Genomic DNA, 22,035 nt, shown 5'->3' with positions numbered 1-22,035 from the left:
TTTTTACCTTTTATTTTGGATCAATTATGACCTGGATAATGACTTAGAACTGAAGATTAACCAAAGAAAAGAATATATGCACAAAGTAATAGTGCAATAGTCCTACCTATGTAATATCAAGCTGGATTAGAACGGTTCTCTAAAACGATCTCTTCATCTCTGGTTGATTTCTGTACTGCAGCGGCCGAGTCATTCCCCCCCAGAATCCCTCGACGCTCGCTGTAACTCCAATCGGGCAGGCGCTGAATTTCAGGCCGCCCGACGGGAAACGCTGAAGGTCGGCGTCCGCGTGGCGGAGAAACGTGGAACGCGCTCAGTCCCTCTCGCCTGGCTTCTCTTGTCGTCAGGCAACATGCTGCCCGTGTTCTGCGTGGTCGAGCACTACGAGAACCCCATGGCCTCGACAGCCAAGGAGGAGCACGCCCGAGTTCGTCCTGGTGCGCAAGGACATGCTTCTTCAACCAGCTCATCGAGATGGCCCTGCTGTCGCTTGGCTACTCCGCACAGCCTCCGCAGCTCAGGCCAAAGGTAACCGGTCGAGGTTGCTTCGTCACACCGATCTCCCATTGTGGGCTCACACATCCTGACACTGATGCACGCAAGAGATGCTCAAGTCTACCATAGGTCACACACCCTACCTGTTCATACATATATATATATATATATATATATATATATATATATATATATATAATATATATAATATTATAGTATATATATATGGCTTCTGCACACATCTACCCACTGCCATATGCATGTATTTCAAACAGTGAGTGTAGGTGGTGGAGGCAGGTGGAGGTAAGGGTCCACTAATTGCACTGGAGCACATGCAGGCTGAGGCTGGCTGCTTCAAGGCACCTCTTTGCATGCTCTTTTATCATAAGCTGTCCATCACACACACACACACACATGCACGCAAACACGTACGCATGCACTCGCGCACACCCTAATCCAGCTCTCCCCGGCGAGCCCGTCCTCCTCCTCGCATCCTGCTGTGTGGGCTGCTGCAGGTTTTGAAGACGGCGTCAAGAGAAATTCACACATGCTTGTTGTGATTTCGCTAATAAATAAAGAGGAACGGAGAGTGATTATGGCACCAAGATGCTTCTTGGGTGCCTACACATGGTGCTGTTCGCACTTCTCACACGTGTTACTGTTTTTTTTAAATTAGGCCGGCGACGGCGAGCCTCAGATGCTCAGACGCCGTCGGCCCCGCTCGTCCACATCTGTTGTTCACCCACGCCGGTTGTGACTGTGCCCCCCCCCCTCCCCCCTACGCAGGTATGATTCAGGTGGGGAAGTGGAACCCCGTACCGCTGTCGTACGTGACAGACGCGCCGGACGCCACAGTGGCCGACATGCTGCAGGACGTCTACCACGTGGTCACGCTTAAGATCCAGCTGCACAGGTAAGAAACCGGCGACACATCCCTCCGCTTTATTACATCCACATGCGCCGGTTGGCACCTGCGGAATACATTAATCTCATACGATGGTTCTACGTGCGACACGTCTTTGCTGCGGAGTCGCATTAATCCCTGATTGCGGCGCTAACGCAGTGAGCACGCGGCGCTTTCTCCTCGGCAGGTGCCAATCTGCTCGTTTCATACTCAGAATAGCATTATTAGTCACAGGAACAGCCCGGCTGACCACTCCCAGGAAACAGGAACAGATATCTGAGAAAAACCTCCGCACCAAGTGGGTGCCAAAACACATGCTTGTTTTTTTAGTCAGTCAGTTCATCTGTTAGGAGACAGAGACGCTGAGAGGGAATCCACCGTCCGAAGTCTCTGTTCGCTGTTTAGCTCAAACGGTCATAAGCGATCCAGTAGCTTTAGCTCCAGTGGCTGATCTCAATTTAACTGATTAGCAGATTACACAGGCTTCTTGTCTTGCAAATTGGCGAAGTGAGATCCAATATGATACAATGATAAAAGCTGCAAGTCTTGAATCAAGGGCTGCAAATAAAAGCAGATTCCAGCAGATTAGGCCAATGCTTTGTACTTTTTTTTTTTTTACAAACCAGAAATAACCACAAAAATCCCCAGATGTTAAACGTTTCTACTGATTCCAGAGAACAATAATTGCATTAAATTTGCTGTTCTGTACTTGGTCTAAATATGAGCTAAATTCAACCTATGATGGACAGCTTAGCACCCATAACTCTCTCTTCTTGCTTATGGTAAAGTTTCTTTTAAAATACAGATTAAAACCATCCGTTTTAATCAAACGCTCCAACATTCACACACAGATTAAGTACTTCAGTAGAAAACTTTGGTTTAGCGTGTAGATCAAGTGCGATGGAAATGAACTCGCACAAATTATTGCAAAAAATAATAATAAAAAAATCTGATTTATATCTATAACATAAATCTAATCTAGCTGCTTTCATGCGCGCTATCGTGGTTGGTAACATCTAAGCCCTGCTAATCAAATGCATTGTGTATTAGCAACCAGGATTTCTGGCGGTTCGCACACAGGGGTGTGTTAAACTCTGCCGAGAAGAATAGACAAACCGCAGCAGCCTTAGAGAAGCGATTGCTGCTGCTCATCAATCTGAGACGTGTTACCGGGTCGCTTTACAGAAAGAAAGTATTCACAAGTAGAAAAGGTTTAAGAAAGTGGGCAATCTTTCTAGGGGTTGAGATCACATCGAAAGCATTCTAAGGTTAGATCATAAAAGGCTCAAAGAAATTGCAAAAAGACAAAACAAAGAAACCAAGATCTTTATCTCAGACTCTACAGGCCTTAGTTGTTCGCTAAATGGTAGTTGTGAAAACTATTAGAAAATTGCAGAAGGACTCAAATTAGTATAGTTTCATCTCAATACACTACAAGGAGACGCCAAAGTAGAGATGTTCACCCGTGATGCACAATGGCGTTTTCTACCAAGCGTGTCTGAAAAAGACACCTCACACCAACCGTCTAGCACGTAAATGATTTGGTTTTGTTTTGCAGCTGCAATACCTGGGCACCCTGCACTGACTAAGTCGACCATGAACTCCACTGTATACCAAAATATTGTGGCGACAAATGCGAGGCCATCTGTCCGACAGCTGGACCTTGGTCCAAACTGGGACATCAGCAGCACATTGATCCCAAACAGCAGCGAATCTGCGACAGATTAGCTGAAAAAGAAACGCACTCAGATGTTGCACTGGCCCAGTCAAAGTCCGACATGATTAAATGCTGCGAACCAGTTAATCAAATAAATTAAAATAAAGTCAAAAGAGAACATTGCAAAACACCTGAGACTAATCATTACATCCAGAAGACAATTACTATCCCTTCAGGTTATTCTCTAAACTTTTTGGATTATAGGGTGGACTTAATATAATACAATGCTATGTATCTGAGGTTGTACTTTAGCTAATTTGAGACGCTGGTTCGAACCCAAAGTGTTTTATTATGCGCCGTCACAGATGAGGCTGAAAACCACGCGACGGTTCGCCGTAGAAATCTAAAGGAGCTCCATCCGTAGATTGAACGCCGTTAACCGTCTTCTCATCCCTCATCGCGCTGGATGCTAAATTCTCCTCTGTAGGTGTGAGCCTTTGTTGTGTTATTACACAGCAAAGCGCGCACGCACGGTTTATATTTTTGGACCCAAACGGGCTCACACACGCGCTCGTGGACACAAAGACGCGCGCACGCACAAACAGTCAGCTGGCGCTGATGTGGAGGCTCGTGCCAGCTGCACGCTAACCCAGTGTTCTGCAACTCTCCGGAGAGCTGTTCCTGCTCTGCCTCTTCCCCCTTCTGTCTCCCCCCACCTCCTCCTCCTCCTCCTCCTCCTCCCACCTTCACCAGTCGAGCACTCACATATGCACTGACTGATGCGAACACGTCCACCAGCCAGAATACAGAAGGTTGGGTTTATTTCCGGCCTGCCAGCCTCTGAATGCACAGATAGCCGTCTTTCCCCTGCTCCCTCCTCCCTTCCTCCAGCTTCGCTCGCTCTTTCCCTCCTCTTGTTCACTTCCATCTCCCCAGAGGCTCTCTAGCCACTGGAGCAGTTTAAGGTGTTCTGGAAAATCTATTGTCGGCTGGATGGAGTGCATGCACGTGCGAGGCTGTATGTTTTTCTCGCTAGCAGATGTTGGCCCTGACCGTTGCACGCATCCTTATCTCTCCCATTCTCCTCTCATCTCCTCGCTCGCCAACTAAACGACCGAGCTGACCGACAGTCAGCCGCTGAAATATCGTTTCCGATTTTTTGTGGGTTTATCGCACCTTTTTTTGCAAATGGAAAGCCAGATTCCGAGAAAAAATAAAATTAAAAATCATTATTCGGCTCTAAGTGGGCAGCAAAGCACTAAACATATGTCTTGCACATCCAGACTTGCTGAAGCCGCTGGAGCCCAGTTCAGCTGCCCACACCCTTCCATCTAAATATGTTTCTCATTTTCCAAAACCCAGGAGTGTTTTTTTGTTTTTGTTTTTTTTTCTAGGTAGAGCTGCAGGTCTGCAGCTGATGACTCCTCCAGCTGAAGGCGACGTCAGTCACTCACACATAGGAGCTGCGTTGCGTTTTGCGCTGAATATTTACAGTGTTATTGTCTCCGCTTTTGCGTTCCGACTGCAAGAAATCTACCTAGTTAGACCTTAAATTGTCTCAGCGAACACAAGCCAGGAAGGTACGAGTAACACGGAATAATAGTCGCCACATGCAGCTGATGTATAATTCATGCATCAATCCAGCAGATGTGTTGTATAAAGTAATTAACTAATCAGAACAATCAGGAGAGAGAGAAAAAGGGAGAGAGGGGGAATATGAAAGAGAGAGAAGGGAGGCAGAGAGAATGAGAGAGAGAGAATGAGAGAGAGAGAGAGAGAGCAATCTCCAGATGCATCTGCTTGATGCGCCAAATGAAATCTGTCTGTCTTGGAGGGACGCTTGCAGCAGGAAAAACGAGCAGAGGCCCATGTGTTCAGCTCTCTTTTCTCTCTGGTTGCCTCTCTGCTCTGCCTTTCTGATGTGACTTCAGTTCATCACCACGAAGACTTCAGACAGGGTTGGACTAACTAAAGCAGATTTTAGATATCTGTTGTGGGGAGAAATGGTTGCCTGTTTGTGACTGGATTTAATTCTCTGGCTGATTTATCAATCCCAGGTGACATTTTTTGTAAAAAAACAAAAAAAAAACAAATAAGTATGTATCTATCTGAGAACTATTAGAGGATATAAGAATTCAAAATATTTTCTGTATCTTTCTTAGCATGATTAATCATTCATATTAGGAGCAGAGGTGACGTCACACTATATTTTAAAATTATGTTAAAATTATTAGAGTTGACTTTCTTTAGCATTTTATTTAGCGATTAGCACAGTTAGCAAGGGTAGCATTACCAGAAGAACCATAGACATTGTATACATAAGACGCCTCATTACGTGCTGGAGCACGTCCTGTAGGCCGCCATCTTGGATGGGTCTGTCCTGCACTAGGCTGGCATAGGAGCCAACGGCAGTAAACCCAGAGGGAGCAACTTAGCCCGTATTTTCTGTAGTTTACGGTCGCATTATGCGTGTATAACTATTGAAAGTAGATCACGTGGTGCAGATCACCATTTTGGGCTGAGATTGGCTCTGAAGATGTGTTTTTACTTGGTCAGAACAATGCAGAAACCTAACAGATGGACCTTAATTTAATGCTTACTAATCTGTTCTCGCCGTATTTCACAAACCAGGGCTGAATCACGTTGCCAAATTAAGTACCCTGGAGTTACAGAGTACCAACACATGCAGGAAGCTGTGCAAAACAGTTGTTTTTCAAGGGGCTTAAGCTGCAGCCCTATTTGCTAGCAGGAAATTTTTATTTTTTTTTAAAGTGTGACAGCGTCCTGTATCATAACCACACTTCTGCTGTTTGTAACAGACCAAACCTTATTTTTTACGGGGAAATCGGGAGTTATGATTTATTTTAGTTGGGCAAACAGCTTCCTCATTACAAATAAATGCACTGGGGTCACATGAGAGACCCATCCAAAATGGCGGCTGAGCTAAAACGTCAGCTCCAATAGGCAGCGCCAATCCATGGGGCGTCTACCTATATAATGTCTGAGAAGAACCGTCTCTGGATTCCCTAGAGAATGTGGACCCCTATTAAAACTCTAAGATTTCCAAAAGGGGGCCAAAATATCCAAATCCAGGATGTTCCATGTCAGACGGAGGTTTATAGCTGAGAGGCATACAACAGAGTGACTTTGCTGTGATACGTTCAGCCTTCCTGTTATCTGTTTTAAGTCCTGCTCTCCCTTGCTCCTTTGCTGCCTGAATGAAGCAGTTTCCTTTTCGATAGCTGCTTACATATATATGTTACATATGGATACATTTTTTGTTTTACATTTCACTGGGAATGATAAGAAAAATACTTGATTTTTAATTTTCTGATCTGATTTCTGATTCTGGTCACGAGCCGTGTTTTTCGTGACAGAAAATTTCAGCCGATTCAAAACCGTATACCTAAATTCAAATACATTTTCCCCGGGTTTTTGTGTTTTGTTTGAAGCTTTGGAAGGAAATAATTAATGATTAAATTCTATACATCCATTTTCAACAATGCAACTTTCGTCCTTTGGTTCACATGGTTGCGATGGCCGCCTTTTTATGAGAAGTCACATTTTTTTACAGGCCGTAGATCAACTGGTGTTATCTGAACAGTCAGCAGCATCTTAGAAAGAAGGTCATCTATCCTGATATGTTGCTGAAATCTACCAAATATTGCATTTCAAAAATTCTATTGAAATCTTTTTGCACACTTATGAAATGCTTGATGATGCGATTCCAAATTTCACATGTAGAAAATAATATCTAGTAAATTCTCAATATTGTCGATATTAACATTAGTGTTTGATGAATTTAAGTGTGCTAAAGCTGTCTATTTCCAGTCAGTTTCATTAAAGTAACAAACAAATGAACTGGGTTAGGACAAAAGCAAATTCGGCAAGTTGTTAATACGGTTTAGGGGGGTTAAATTACTCGCATATTCATCACGAGCTTATTGTGAATCATCTTTTTTTTTCTCTTATCTTTTCTAGAATTGACCCTGTTTGCACTTTGCTGAACTGAAACTACTCAGTTGTGAAACACTTTCCCCCTTATATTCACAGATCTATTACAAATCTTTCTGACAAAAACTTTCACAAACAAGCATAACAAAATCTATTTCTGCCTTTATTATTTCCACCAAGGTTATATTTCAGACTGTATATAAAAAAGCATGAATTGAAACCCTCCTCCTTCTGTATTTTGCTGCTGGAAAGGATTCACACTATTGAGTTTCTGTCGCTCTTAAAGGAATAATTTTGTACGTTTTTGTTTGGCTTGTAACCACTGCTGGAATCTTTCTACTTCAGCCATTTAAATATCAAAAGGTTAACCTCCTTCTGAACAATTAGGACTATGAATTTACATATGTAAAACCCGTTATACTGCTAAAAGTATAAAACTTTTCTTTTTACTTTGAAAAATGAATGGCAAATCTTGTAAATTCTTTAAAAAAAAAACTTTTATCTAAAAACGTGAACAACTTTCTCTTATTTTCAGCTAGAGAGTTCATTCAAACACGAAATGGGACAGAAGGGAACTGGGCTACAACTACAAAATGATTTAGCTTTTTAATATCTTTTACCATTGTTAAAAAAAAAAAAGTTGTATTAGTTTTTGTCAGATGCTTTTGTTCCACCTATAGATGATGACACCAACCACTCAAAATGTTCATATTTAATTTACAAACCAAGTAAATTAGTCTCTGCTTTTGCTTTTTTAGACCATTTTGAGCTTCTCAAGGTGTAAATCTGCTAATAAATGCAACTCTTCTGCCGTTATCCGAGCTTTTCACATGATCCACTCTCTCTACCCCTTGTCCTTCTGCTTCCCTTTCTCCTCCCCTCCTCCCTCCTCACACCCCCCCCCGTCTCCCCCGTGTTGTTCTTTTTTTAACAGTTGTCCTAAGCTGGAGGACCTGCCGCCCGAGCAATGGAGCCACTCTACAGTAAGAAACGCCCTCAAGGAGTTACTCAAAGACATGAATCAGAGCTCTCTGGCTAAAGAATGCCCTTTATCACAGGTGCTGAAGCCCAATCTGCTTATTCAAAATTCTCCCACCCCCCCCCCCCTCTCCACAAAAAGAGCAAAAGAACACAGAAAAATATCCCAACCTCACCCCGATTTCCCCCCCACCCCCCCACCCCCCACTCCCACCTCCGCTACCATACCACACAACAAAACAAACACCCCTATCTCCATCACCTCCGTCTCTTATCCTTCACTTATCAAATGCCCTGAGTTTGATCCACTGGGAAAGAGAATTGGCATAGAAAATCCAAATCAATGGCTATTGTCGTCTGAATGTTTTTTTTTTTTCCTTCTTTCGCCGCCTACAACACACACACACACACACACACACACACACACACACACACACACACACACACACACACACACACACACACCAAGAGACGTGCATGCAGCGGCAGCCAAAAGAACAGAGGTGTTATTGAACATATGGTCATTGTTAGATAAACACTGGACCAATCCCAGAACGATACAGATTTATTTTTTTTTTTCGCTCTTATTATTATTATTATTATTTTTTTGTCTTTTTAGTTCATTTCGTATCACTGCACCGGGCTGGAGAATTACACATTCACATGTTAGATGTTACGCCGTCTGCCTTTTTGTCAGCCAAGAGGTTCAATAGAGCGCGCTTGCACGGATATTGTATTAAAAGGCAATGCAGTCGGTATATCATGGAGGCAAGCCGTGGAGTGAATGGAATGAAAAGGCAGTATATCCCAGAGTGTTTGTGTTAGCTGGCGTTCAGCAGGGCTTGTGTGTGTGTGTTGTGTGTGTTTTCTGAATGTGTTGGTGAAATGTACAGAATATATCTGTGCTATTTGAGGTTTCAGCAAGCAGCAAGCTCTCCTCCCAGTCCACCGGATGGTCACCTGGAGACCCTGATTTGTGCTGTGCGTATGAGCAAGAAGCTGCTTTCTGTGTGTGTGTGGGTGTGGGTGTGTGTGTGTTTAGCTGGGCATGATGATGTAAAGAGTCCCTGGGTGGCGTTCAGGCGGAGCCCAGCCCGGTCTGGTAATCACCCTGTTTACGGTCCATATGTGAAGACGGCTCAGAGGAGAGCGCACACTAGCTCGGAGGATTTAACACACAAAGCACATTCAGTCTGTCTCAGACACAAATTCGCAAGACTGACACACACACAAGTTTTAGATTAAATTATCAGATTGTTTTTTTGTTTTGTTTTGTTTATTTTTTTATGCAAACCAATATAGTTCCTTCTCACAAGTTTAGCTGCTAAGAATCATCCCCAAATAGACTTATGTAAAACTGAAACTAACACACACACACCACACACGCATAGACACATTATATATATATATATATATATATATATATATATATATATATATATATATATATATATATATATATATATATATATATATATATATATATATACATACACGCAACAGCAGTAAGCCTACACCCCTTTTGATTTTTCAAAATGTTGTCACTCTGCAGTATCACAGTTTTACCTGTATTATATGGATCTGGCTCTTCTTATGCTAGTCTCAGTCTGGGACAAGAAGTGTCTACTTGTGAAGTAAGATGATACATGTTTTTTCTGAAATGTTTATAATTTAAAAATGGAAATGTGGGGTATGCATTTGTATTCTGCCCTATATTGAGCTGCAAGTCTTTAGTGCAACACATCTCTACCAGCTTTGCCTTTTCAGAAGCAACATTTTTCAGTCAGGTTGGATGGAGAGTGGCTGTAAACGGCGATTTACAAGTCTTCCCACAGCCGTTTTCAATACAATTTAAGACTGTAATTTGCCATTTCGCCTTATAAATATAGTTTGATCCAAACCATCCATTGTAACTCCGGCTGTATGTTTAGTCGTTTTTGCACTGGAAAATGAACCTCTGCCCCAGTTTTTTTCCAACTTTGATCAGACTTCTTCCAGGATTGCTTTCTCTTTAGCTCCATCCAACTTGCCTTAAAATTTGACACGTCCTGGCTGAAAGACAGAATCCAGCATGATCCTGCCACCATAGAGTTTTGCCGTGTTTGCATAGTGATCTGGAGAGCTGCGTTATTAAACATAACATTTTGCAAGTAAGCCAAAAGCTTAGTTCGGAAGCTGCGCTCTTTCCTTTTTCAGACGATGGGTTGATCCTCGCCCTTGACGTTCGAAGCTTGAGTTATTGTTTAATGACCTAACCCTTCTTTAAACGTATCCACAATTATCCCTGACCCGCGTACCTTGGTCCTCATGATGCCGTTTATTTACTAAAGTTCCCCAATAAACCGCTCAGGCCTTCACAGAGCAGCTCTATTTATACTGAGACTGAATTACTCACAGGTGGCCTTTGATGGGAATTTGGTTGCAGTGGACTTTATTTAGGGTTGTTAGAGTAAAAGGGGTTGAATACAAATGCCTCCCACACTCTTTAGATTTGTTTTTTTGTTTAAAAACCGCCTCACTACCTTTTTGAAGGTCTGTAATATGAAATGCATTAAGGTCTGTCGTTGTACGGAGGAAAAAAAAAAGAAAATAATTGGTACAAAGGGTGTGAATATTATTTGCAGCCCACATTTAAATGCAAATCGATGGCTTTGGTTCGTTTCAATTTGTCCTGATGGTCCGAATGTACTGCACCTACGAGAGGGATGCTATGACAGCGTTTGACATCTGTTGCGCTGTGGGGGCCGTGCGTGTCCGGCTACCCCCACCCCCGTCGCCAACACAGGAGCTGTTTGCTCCCTGATCTACACGCTCCCCTCCCTGCAGCATTTCCCTCAAAGTGAGGGGGGGGGGGGGTGTGGGAGGAGAAAGGGGCGTAGTGGGAGGGAACAGAAGATTGGCACCTTTTTTTTAGGATTAGTGTTTCCCTGATATTCTGCCGTGTAATCCCAAACCGAAAGGGGAGGTTAACAGATGACGGGATGGCTGCGAGTGAGTGAGCAAGCCCACCTCTGAACAACTCTCAGAGGAGACGGAGGAGGAGGAGGGGAGCCGAGCAGAGAGAAGAGGACGCTCTTCTTATTCGATTTTATTGTTAGAACATGAAATTGTTCTTTTGTGCTCCCGCGGCGTCAAAACGGGTTCGTGTCGCTTTTTGTTTGTTTGGCCTGAGAAGACGACGCGATTGTCACTTCCCAAGCCATCGATTCGGACCTGCACACGCTCGGTGGCTCTTAAACATTCACGGGTAATGACTCGGAGAAGCAGCCGCAAAATTAAACTTCTCATCGACCAATCAGGCCTACCAAGCTTGGAAGCCCCCCCCAATCCTCGTTTGGTTTGCAGCAACTATGGCAACAAACGAGACGTGCCCCCCCCCCCAATCCGCCCTGTTTTTTTCCCCCCTCCATGGCCCGCCCTTTGCTCACTCTCCCCGGGCTGCCCCCCGATGCACCAGCTGCTGCGTCGTCTAGCAGCAAATAGCCATCAAAATGCCATCTTTCCAAGGCCTTCGCCACCTCCACTGCCACAGGCGCGACCTGGCTGCCGGTGGTGGCGGTGGTGGTTTGGGGGGAGGGGGGGTCATCCCAGTTGAGATGAATATGAGCCATAATTGAGCTCTGCTAGATGTTGGCGAGCGACGAGGCACAGTGTTGCAGATAGAATCTGCACCCCCCCTCCCCTTTCTGACTCAAGACAGTAGTGCGCTTGCATGTGTGCATGTGGTTCAGTCTAATGCTGGCAGCTGGGTGCCTGCAGTACCTGTCTTCTGCACTGCGATCCACTTACACACACACACATACACACACACACACACACACACACACACACACACACACACACACACACACACACACACACACTCCTCTCTCTTCCTGTCTCCTATGTCGGGGAGTGGAGTAGATGTTGGGGACCGATAGTAGCCCAGTGCCACTTCCTGGTCTTGCCGATAAGCTCTCTGTGCTGCAGATGGCTATCACTTAAAGGGTCCACGCACACACACATACACACACACATACACACACACGCGCATGCACATGCACGCATAGAGCAGACTTACTACCTGTTGACACAACGAAGCTCAGCCCTCCCGCTGACTCCACAGTGGAAGCAGAGGCGCTGGTTATCTGCTTGATTTCACTTAGTGCGTCTTCATGTGTGTGTGACAGAGCAGTGGGGGGACGCAGAAAAGGTGTGTGTGTGTGTGTGTGTGTGTGTGTGTGTGTGTGTGTGTGTTGTTTCTCCTCACACATACAGGCTGGGCCCCCTGTGAGAGGTAGAGTGATGTATTGAGGGAGAGGGCTGATTAATGAGGAGCGTTTATTAGAACATCTGTGTCAAAGATGGCGGAGGAAAAGGGAGCAAGAGAGAAAGAGAGAGAGAGAGAGAGATCTGCGGGCCTCTTGTTTGTTGCCTGGAGCCGCCTTAGCCCAGATATACTGTAAATAAAACATGGCAGGGTAGAGGAGAGTAGTTCATTATCCCAACCCCTGACTAAAAGGAGAACTGTCTTCACTTTAAATTTAGCCTTTTTTTAGGAGGATCTCTGGGCCGCTACAAGCAGGTTAAACTGTAATGCAGGGTTTGGTGCCATGGGCACCATTTATCATCCAGAATATGCCCATTTCTACCCCCCCACCCCAAGTTGAATATAGGTGGTAAGAAAACCAGTCTGGCTTTGCCACGTCTGGAAGACTCGAGCACAAAAGGTTGAACTTGTATTTATTCTTCACCAATAACAATATTGCATAAACTCAAAAGAAGGAAACACTTCATGCATAAATGTATGACCCATTAAAAAGGTAATTTAGACTTCCTAACCCCAACCTGAACTCCGTCAGGCTTTTTTATTGAATGAAGCCTCTTCAATAAATCGATGAAGGGCCGCTTTGTTATACTTTTCAGTCTGACTGCAGACGACCCCCCCCCCCCCCCCATGCGTTTTTCATCATTACGGGATGATGCACCACAACATGCTTGGCACAGATTCATACCCAGCTGCAGTTGCCAATGTGACTCTGCTCAGCTGTCTTTATTTTTCCCCAGAAAAAATTAAGATAAAATAAAATACGGTGAAATCAGCAACTCAAAGTGTGTGCTCCATCCTCTGTACACAGGCATTTGAAGTTTAGATTTGTAGTGCTTTATTTTCACATTTTCTCAACATTTGAAAGTTTTCTAGCACAGTTTATGGAATCTAATCCAGGTACTTCTCCCCTTGGGCATTCTTCTGAGCGTCTTCTACAGTTGTGTTGTGTTCAGATATGCAGTAGTGTTGTTTCAGCTTTAAATGTGACCAATTATGATTTTTTTTTTTTTTTCCAAACGTTTGTACTCCCATTTGTGTTTCTACTATTTCTAGAAACAGTCCTAAAAAAAGAAACAAACAAAAAAAACCTCCAGCTGTTCTTTGGCAATAAGTAAATGTGTCTGGAAAATGAGCTGTTTAAAAAAAATAAAACGATTATTACATCACAATCTACGGGCACTGCCCCTCACCTTGCAACCCAAGCGACGTAAAACTGTAACATACAAAAATTTAGCATGACTTTTATATCTCATCTTACATTGAAGTTAGAATTATTATTGGAATTAATCAGATAAACGACTTTGGCATTGATAAGGGCCAAAAAATTTGGATATAATTCCCTTACACTTAACTAAAGCCAAAAAAACAAAAAACACACACAGCTAACGGTTAGCATGATGCTAATTTGCACTGAAAATCCCATAGAAACCCTGTAGCGCTTTAAACAGCTTATTTGTTTCCTTAGATTCTTCCGACCTAAAACATCCAAAATGCCTCCTAAAAGTATTTTACACAAACCAACACTTTATAAAAACATACCACTCACTGACAGATAGTTTAACTCTGCAGAAACGTGGCTTTAAACGTAGCTTTGGAACGCTATGGTAGCCTTGTAGGAATAGCCTACTTACTCACCATTTGGAAACCTTTGCTGCATATTTCCTGGTTTTGCAGGAGGCTCTTCCTCTTCAGCTTCTGGATCTGAATCAGGGTCAAAGACATACTGTTGTACCATTGTGCATCTGTTAGCAGCCATTTTCACCTATAGTGCAAGAGTAAAATTGAGTTGGAGGGGGGGCAGTCAGCTACAGCTTAATAGCATAAACGTGACAGAGCCCTGAAAACAGCTCATTCTGAAAGGAGCTCAAAATAGCAGAAACTGGGGAGGTGAAGTCTCATTATCTGAGAGTGAGTTTGTGCAAAAGATTTAATGTAATGTACAGCCAATAGACCTATCCTAAAATGTTTAAAATAATCATAATAGTTCACCTTTAAAATATTAGTTCATGTTTTTTTAAGTGCGGTTCTATTAAGACACTATGAGCAATTAGTATCTTACCTGCAACACACAACCGTCTTAACCACCTTAATTTGATAATTCAAATTAGTTTTAGAGCTAGCGTCACTAACTCAATGCAGTTGGTTAAGCTTCACTTTTTACCAATCAACTTTATAAACAAAATTGAATTGCACTATATCATAGCTCTCAACTCTCACGCATTGACCGTGTGACACACGCATTTCATCAATTGCACACGCTCACACGCATTACTTTGAAAATCTCAATCTTACAATGAAAATCTCACTCTTGAAACGCACGCGTACGGACGCTTCGCGTCATGGCGGAACCAATTTGCGGTACAATGGTTTCCGCACGTCCAGTAGTAGCGGTAACACAGCTGCAAGGACCGGCGCCGCGCAAACAAGGTTCCGTCATCCAAAGTGAAACACTTCAACGGTCCGTGTTGTGTGCGAATGAAATGGTAAGTCGGCATGTGTTACAACAGCACCCCCCCCCCCCCCCCCCCCCCCCCCCCCGTTGGACCGTCTTCAATCGACCAACAGCACCCCCCCCCCCGTCAACAATCTCACTGTCACCCTTGGACCGTCTTCAATCTAACAACAGCACCCCCCCCCCCCCCCCCCCCCGTCAACAATCTCACTATCAACAACCGTTAAAAGTTGATAGGTATGACTATATTATAAGTCGGATCTTCTAGGATCATCTCAAGTAGTGCAACAAAAATTCTCGCCACACTAGATTAACCATCTGCAAATTAAAGATTTTTGCCATCTTATTTATACTGTGATTTGCGATACTGTCTTCAAAACGGATGCTGAACTTAATAGGATAGTTCAGATTCTTTGAAATGGGGTTCTGTTGAGAGATTTAGACTAATCCATATTTTGCCTGCAGTAGACGGTTTTCAAGCTACCAACTTGTCAGAGTCGGGCTAAAACTATAGCTGGTTTCTATCAAATAGCCGTGCAAATATCAACCATAGAATGAGGTTTGTGCAAATGCATTTCAATGAGTCTTTAAACAATCCTTTCCTTTTCAAGATGATATATTAAGTAGAAGTCCTTGGTGATATACGGCGAATTTGCCGTTGCTTGGTAAATAACAGCGACCTTCCAAACAAGTCCTCAAAATGGGAAAGAATGGAGAACTTGCCATTCAAGAGAGGTGTCCCTGCTTATTAAGCCAGAAAATGGCTACAAGAAAATAACTTCTCACCTAAACTTGGCCATATCTCAGTCGCTTCTTATTCAGATACTATCAATAATACAAGCAGGGTATTTAGAAGACATGCAAGGAGAATAAATTGAAACCATGTGCTTAAACAAAAGGAGGAACATGTGGAAAGCACGCTCATACCCACTGTTAAGTATGGTGGAGGATCTGTGCTGCTCTGGGCCTTTTTCCCATGTAAAAATCCATCTGATAAAACACTGTATTAGCATGCAATGCTATGTTTGTTTCTAGCTCACTACGTTTGTAACAGGGAGATGTATTCTGTTTGGCTGGCTGTGTATAGAAAGGTCATTATTATGTGTTTTTAATAAAAATAGCATTTGCATGAACGAGTTCTTTTAACATGATAGAAAGCTTTTGCCTACGACCTGCTCTGACTACTTCATAGCTCGGAAACTAATAAAGACACTGCAGGGAAGATACCTACCAGAACCTTTCATGAAACAAGTCTGAAGTGTCGCTTTAATGCAAAAGTCAGGAGTGCAGAGTTGCACTGACCTTTCTGATGGCACAGCTGTTGGCTTTTTCCACTCCTTTCTGCGCAGAGAAGCTGAAGCCAGAAAACCCGAATTATTCTGAAACACTTGGTTTGTGCTCGTTCCGCCAGAAGGTCCCCCGTACAATCCTCCGAGCGCATATATTATAGAAAACGATAAAGATGGCATACCTATAATTTGAAAACAGATGGTTCGTTTCTTTTGAATATTTATAACAATCAAAAACATTTTTTTTTTTCTTCCTTCCTCCCCGCATTCACCCAGAGGCTGGCGAGGTGTTAAAACATTCATTTTAATGAAACTGCGCGGGGATTTAATAAATGGGGCTCTTTGTTTGTCTCAGGTTGGAGGTAAATGTTGGGAGGGCAAAGAGCCAACCGTATAGGGAGAGTCAGAAGCGCACGTGCGTCACAGGGCGACATGCTCGCTGCGGACCCCGATCTGCTTGAAGTTTCCGTCTCTAACAGATTGCATAAATAGAGCAGGAAAATAAAGGGTTCCCATTCGTTTACGTGGAACACCTCCACAGCTGCTGATGCTTAATAGATTGCTATGTTCCTTTTTTGAAGGTAAATATTTTTCTTGTTCTTGATGGAAAAAATACCCGCTCTGTAAAAGACAAACTCTGTGGCATTTGATAAAAAACAACAGATTAAACTTTGTTTGATGTGATTTCTTGTTCGTTAAGGAGAGGGGGAAAAAAAAAAAATCTTACACATCTGCATGTCTTAGACCTTTATCCCCCCCCCACCCCGTATATTTTATTTGCTTTGACAAGCTAAAGCGTTGCTGCATGTTCCACCAGCTCTAATATTATGTCTGCATTTTCCACAGTGAGAATCTAAAAGTCTCTCCCGCTCTCTCTCAATCAATCTCTCTCTTTCAGAGTATGATTTCCTCCATTGTGAACAGCACTTACTATGCAAATGTGTCGGCGGCAAAGTGTCAGGAATTTGGGCGCTGGTATAAACATTTCAAGAAGACAAAAGATATGATGGGTAAGCAAAACGGAGGGGCGCAAAGTATGGCGCTCACACTTTTGTCTCTTTGCACACACACACACTGTTAGACACACACTCGCACCAGTCATCATCACAATATGTCCCCTATCCAAACGGCTCTTTGTCTTCCTGCTGTTGAACGCTGCACAGATACATTTTTACCCTGTTATCGAATAATTCAAGGTCGAGACAAGAGTTACAACCATTGTAAAAAGAAAGTACACCCACTTTCAGTTCTGTGGGTTTTTATATCAAGACAATTAAAAGGATCCAGTCTTAACAAAGTCAAAACATATGTAAATTTGACCTCCAGTGTACAAAAGCACATGACTTATTTTACATTGTCGTTATTTGTAAACTAGAAATATAAAAGTTGCTAGGGGGAAAACTAAGTCCACCCTTATGGCTTTATAGTATTTAAGAGGGAAAGTGGCATCAAAATGCTGCTGATCAAACAAACTTAATCAACTTTTCGTCATGTGTCTGAACACCTCCCTAGAAGCAGGAGTTTTTATAGTTTTCGGGTGTGGAACATGAGGATGTGCTTTGCCTTACTGCAAAGGTAGAAATAAATCAGCATCGGGGTTAAAGAAGCCATCTTGGGGGACTTATGAAACTTTTTATACATAATTTAAAGTCCATGATTCTACAGTGAGCGATATTACACAAGACATCTGCCAATGTTCACAGGAGTCCCAGAAAAAACTCTCTCCCACAACGTCAGACTGCGTTGTTCTGAGATATAATAATAAAAAAAACATTAACTCCATCCCAGACTCTGCAGGCCTCAGTTAGAACGGTAAAATGTTAAAGTTCATGACTGGAAAGTTACTAAAGGACTGAGTTAGAATGGCTTGTTTGACTATTTACTTTAAAAAGACTATGGCAGCATAGCTCAGTTTGTAAAAGTGCTCCTCGATAAACCCCAAGACACCAGGAAAAATGTTCATTGAGAAGGATGAGACTAAAGTACATAAGTTAGACCATAATGCATAGAGCCAAGTTTGGAGAAAACCAAACAGCTCATATCAACTGGTGGAGGAGAGACGATTCGGGCTGGTTCTGCACAGTTACAGGACCTCGGCCCCTGCAGTCAGTGAGTCAACCATGGAGTCCTCTGTATACCAAAGCATTTTAAGTCAGTTGTGAAGCCATTAGTCCGACAGCTGAAGCTGCCACCATTGTGCAATGAGTCAAAGTCCAGCCATCACCCTGATTAAAATGCTGGGATGGGACCGTAAAAGATGTGGAGAATTCAATATTTAGAAACTTTCCTAACTGAGGAGAGAGGACCAAACTCCTGCAGAACAGTAGGAGAACCTGTTAAAGGCTTACAGATAATGACGGTTGACAGTCATCACTGTTAAACTTGGTTCTACCAGCTGAATTACTGGTTTAGCTTAGTTTTGCACAATCGGCTTTTCCATTTTGGCTCAAATTTATTTTTTATTTTATTTTTACATAATGGTGGTCTGGAATCATTTGGACCTTTTTGTAAAGTTGAGATCAGATTCAATCAATTTTACAACCTGCTAAAGAAAAAAAAATGTTGTGTGTGTTTGTCCTACCTGGCACTCTAGCATTAAGAATTGTTGCCAAAGAGAGCCCAACAGGTTTTACTTTCACAAGCGGAGCCTTACTGCTTTTGTCATAGTGCTCCACTTGATTTATCAGAATTTATGCTGGGACAATTTCATGTTCAATGGACACTGAAACAGGAAGGTGGAAGAGGGGAAAAAAGGAGAGAAACAGGTGAGACAAAATGCTAATAGGGAGAAAAGGTAAAAGAAAAAAGGGAGTGAGCAGAAAAGGGAGTCTGCTTCTACACCTGCAAAGAGATATATAAAAAGAACAGTAAAACCAACCGATAAAGTATTACAGGTACAAACAAACAACGACTTGATATCATCAACGAAGAATATACAGTATTAATTAATACGACAAGTATAAAGTGTCAGCTAAAGATAATAATAGGGCTTTTCTGTATAGAAGTGGACCTGAATCCAAGCACCTGTAGGTGTCTGTGAGAGTGGGCCTTTGTAAGAAAAATAGGAAAAATCCTCAAAAGTGTGTGTGAGGAGCCAAAGAAACGATCCATTATTACCCTAACTAACACCAAATTTGAGCTTCTGAAAGTTTTGTTTCTATGTTTTGTATTCCTTTAAAGTTTTCTGTGAGTAAAAGGCAACAATGGCTTTAACTGTCCACCACCTCATCTAGAATTAAATTAGATTTCTTATCTACCTCTCTGCCAATGCATGACTTTATGTAATCTGAAAAAAATACCCTTTGACCGGCCTGGAAATGGAGGTCATATAATGGCAGTGCCACCCAAGCTGGAGATAGTTATCAGATATACGTTTCTGTAGTTTCATTAAGCAGAACATTTATTTAAGGCAGCAGGCAATGGTGAGATATTACATTTAGTAAAAAAAAATCAAAAAATAAATCATAATCTTTTTTTTTTTTTTTTTTTTCTGCCAGGATGCTATTCCTCACCGTGATGACGGATGAGATTCTTTATCAAAAATGTTTTCACATCCTGCATGCAAACGGTGCGCTGCGATCATATTTTATCTGATCCTTTTAAAGTGACAACGTACGCTGGGTACATTATTTACTTCAGAGCCGCTGTTCTTGTGTATTCTCTTGCTTCCCTCCTACACGTTTTCTGTCACGCTTGTTTTCTATCCAGTTTTATGTTCCTCAAAAGGGGAGCTGCTGCATCTGCCAGTTTGGCCCTTTTTTTTTTTTTTTTTTTGTAGCGATGCTGATGTTTTTATTCCTGCATAGCTGGAAGTGGGAGAGAGAATCTGTGAAAAGCCTTAACCCCTGTGTTTCTCTCCTCACGCCTCTACATTGTGGTGTGTTTGTGTGTGTGTGTGTGTGTCTTTTTGTGTGTGTGTGTGTGTGTGTGTGTATGTGCGTGCCCTACCATTCGCCCGTGCAGGCATGCGCCAACCCTCCCAGCTGGAGGGCTACCTGGGGACGTGTGTCCTCCGTGAGAGCCCGCGTGCCAATGCACTAGGTACGTTCCAGCATGGGCACACAGACACACACACACACACACACACACACACACACATACACAAGCAGACTGTTAGCGCGCACAAATTAATTTCCTGCAGCTTTCCTTTAACCCAACCACAATACCTGCAACTGTAACTCCTGTTTTTTTCCTAAAGTTAACTGTAAACCTCGAATTTCAAACTTTAATGGAAGATGCTCTCACCCACTCACACATTTGAGAAGCCACATTTTATTCCTAAATGCATAAACTAAAAATCCTCACACTTACCTTCTGACTTCCCTAAGTAGAATTTTAATTAGAGGCTTATTTCTGGTTGGAAAAAAAAAACAACTAAACAATTCAAGCCAATTTAAGTCATGCTAAAATGAAAAAAATGATCCATTTAGGGGCTCATTTCCCCTCTGAAAGCCGAGACCTGTCAAACCTACCTCCTTTAAGTTTAAAACCGAATCTTCTAATGCACTTATTCGCGTTCGTGATTTTATTTTGGAGGTGTTCGTGAATAGATTTAAGAGCCACTGATCTTTTTTCAGGATTCGATTTGGGGGGTGATAAATTCATCCTCACAGCGCAACAAACCTTAGCAGTAGGACGCCACGGAAAAAGTATTCACATCCCTTGAACTATTTGGCAGCTCGTCTGGTAAAACCTGCCACGTTTAATGCATTTTATTTCCTGGATAGTTGTGCGTTATTGTGAAGTGGAATGAAAAGGATTCATGGCTTTTTTCTACATTATTTCGTGGCACTTTTATTGAAAGTTGGCAGACAGGAAAGGGGAGCTGAGAGAGGGGTAAAACGTGGCAAAGGACCACAGGCCAGCGCTGAACACAGCAGACAGCTCTCTTTTTTAAACTCCTCTGGATTTTATCCCTGACCTAACTTATAAAACAATATCTTATTCAGGTCTGACTGAGCTTGAGGTGTTTTCAAAGGAATAGACGAAATATTTCTGTCATTAGAAATTGAAAGCCATGTATTATGTTTTTCTCGATGCACAACTATGCATTAATTTACGTTGATCGATCACATGGTCATCTGTGCTTCTTTCGTTATGCATTTAAAATAACCAATATTACAGCTTATGACTGCATAGTTATAGTAGCCAAACATTATATTGCAAGTAACAAGCAGGTTTACCAGCAAGTCTGTGTTGCTTGAATCACATTGTCTTCAGAGAATGATTTGGATTTTATGTCATTTTAAGACCAAATTAGCTCTGATTGGTCAGTTAAGGATGAACAATGGTGGTCATTCCTTCAACAGGTTTCATTTACCCTGCTAGTTTGAACCCAGATTAAGGAGTTATACCCTATAACTATATTTTTCTAGCAAGATGAAAAACCTGTGGGATCTTTTAGTTGTGCTGAAGGACCAGGTTGACTATTGTTGCTACCACAAGCCAACAGCAATGTATGTCTCTGCATTTCATACATTCAAGTCAAGCAAATATTTAATGAGAAATAACCTGTTTATTACAGCAGCTTTCCCTGCATCTCACAGTAATTTGGCAGCCGTATTGGATCTGCAGACAATAACTGATGAGAAGCATTAGAAAAGTTTTACTTCTGGTAAAAAAAAAAATCAACATTTGTTTAAAGCAAACTCAGCTTTTGATCTCAAGGATGTAATGTAGATTTGCTACTGGTAAAGAAAAGGGCGGAAAAAATTGCTATTAAAACTGGATGGTTCTAGTTGTCAGTAAAGATCTGATTTCTATGAATTTACTGTTTCTTAACTTTACCAAAAAGCACAAATGCCTGAAGCAGGAAAATAAAAAAAAACCTCTTATTTCCACATAAAAAACCTCAAGTGGCAATATATCTGTCATGAAGTCACTTTTCCTCTTTAAATAATGATCTAAATTCTGTGTAATCTTGATAACTAATAAAAACTGTCATATATGGCAAATCATTTAGTCTGGAACATTTAAGTCGTGATAAGAAAGCTAACC

General features: G+C 42.2%; 1 pseudogene; it reads left to right on the top strand.

Moving 5' to 3' along the window:
• The first annotated feature begins 352 nt into the window (after window positions 1–352).
• LOC118556046 overlaps window positions 353–22,035 on the top strand; it is a 61,052-nt pseudogene continuing 39,369 nt past the window's right edge.

Source organism: Fundulus heteroclitus, unplaced genomic scaffold, assembly GCF_011125445.2.
Source record: "Fundulus heteroclitus isolate FHET01 unplaced genomic scaffold, MU-UCD_Fhet_4.1 scaffold_470, whole genome shotgun sequence".
Taxonomy (NCBI): domain Eukaryota; kingdom Metazoa; phylum Chordata; class Actinopteri; order Cyprinodontiformes; family Fundulidae; genus Fundulus; species Fundulus heteroclitus.
Note: the sequence above shows the minus strand (reverse complement) of the source record. Positions and strands in the feature narration are given on the sequence as shown.